Source organism: Etheostoma spectabile, chromosome 15 (genome assembly GCF_008692095.1).
Source record: "Etheostoma spectabile isolate EspeVRDwgs_2016 chromosome 15, UIUC_Espe_1.0, whole genome shotgun sequence".
In the NCBI taxonomy this organism is placed as follows: Eukaryota; Metazoa; Chordata; class Actinopteri; order Perciformes; family Percidae; genus Etheostoma; species Etheostoma spectabile.
In genome coordinates, this window is record NC_045747.1 from 2,705,716 (window position 1) to 2,707,580 (window position 1,865).

Below are 1,865 nucleotides of genomic sequence, written 5' to 3' on the forward strand. Positions count from 1 at the left end.
CCATTGAACATGATTATACAATTCCCATGATTTCAGAGTAGCTAGGGATCTCACAGAAACTTGTGTGCTCAAACTGGACTTCAGAACAACAACATGACACGGAAAAAAGTACTGGAGAAAGTCATGGCTGTCTGAACCGTTGCCATGATAATCCTTTTCCACTGTCCACCTGTCTCGGCCGACATACAGTAGTTGTATTTGACCTGTTGGCAGCCATGTTGTTTTCCCACACAATACGCAACATCCGGTTGGTGATTCCTTCCCGGTCAGCTCGCTCTTATTGGCTATTGCGGATTTCTGCTGAATCCTTGATGAGCGTTCTTTTCACGCGACGGGATTTCAAGTTGCAAATCAGCAAGACTCCGATCCAGTTGGAAACATTGATATTATGTCAGTAAACTTCTAAAACTACAGGATCGTTTGGGCAGATCATCTGTTCAGACCAGCGAATTGGGAAAACCCCCACGAGAGGGACGAATCTGCCCCAAAATCTGCCCAATTATCCTTGAGTGTGGGGCAGGCATGAAACAACCAAAATAATACTCATTATTGGTGCTGATTGGATGATTTTAGTACCTTTGTACAGAGCCAGGCTAGTTTTTTGTTTGTTTTTCAGTCTTTGTGCTAAGCTTAGCAAACTAGCAGCTGGCTGGATCTTCATGTTTAGCGGACAGATGTAACAGTTATCACATCTAACGTTCTAACATCTAACATCTGACGTTTTCTTTAAAAATGTATTTATCTTTTGATGCAAAAGGTTTGTCTATCAGCAGCACAATTTCCTTTCTGTCTTCATTCATCCCCCCCACCTTTCCAAGCAGGCATTCCCATCCTCTCCTTTTTACTCACACCCTCTCTTTCTCTCTTGTCTTTGCAGCCAGTGACTGACCAATTGTTTGCCATCTGTGACCGGTCATGGTTTCAGAGAGGGGAACCCCATTCACCACTCTTCCCTCACCCCCTTCCTGCCTCACTCCCTCTTTCCTCTCTACACCCCCCTCTACCTTGATACAGCCAATAGATCGTTGGTTTGCAGTGTCATTGATCCATGGGTCACCGTGGTGACGGTCTGACTCCAAGACACGGGCTAGTTACCAGCTGTGTGTTTGTATGTGTGTGTGTGTGTGTGTGTGTGTGTATGTGTGTGTGTTTTGTGCCTGCCAGCTGGCCTGTTCGTACTCCAATTGGATTAGCTTCCCATTCAGTCCAAATGGATCCAACCCCCACTACACACACACACACACACACACACACACACACACACACACACACACACACACACACACACACACACACACACACACACACACACACACACACACACACACCCCCACCACGCCCCATTATGGCTTCCTGACCAGTATCTCATGTTATTCCTCAAACTTTACACAACATAAAACTCATTGAAGTTCTCTTAACTTGAAGAAAACATTTATAGCTCTTTTTGTGTGTGTTTCACCCCAGACGAGTACATCCACGTTAATACAACAAGTACTTCAAATTACAAAGCACATATTGTTGTGGTGAAACTAACTGATTTAAAGGCTTGGCACTTCCTCTTTAAAAAACTGAAAATGCGTGTAACAGCTCGTGTTCGTCTCACTCCAGCTGCTGGCACGGAGCTCTATAACCCAAGTGATGAGCTCTTGCTGGCTACTCACTAATGCAAAACATCTTCCTCTAATAATCGATCAAAGACCAATGTTGTGATTAGATCAGGAGTGTATAATCCACTTTTCAGACTTTTTTTTTGTCAGATAAAGGCTGCTTCTCTGTAATGGACTAACCAATGTAATAACCACATGCGCGCTTGAAGCTGAGCAGCTTCTCTGGATGTTGATTTTTCTTCTTTTCCTCATGAACAC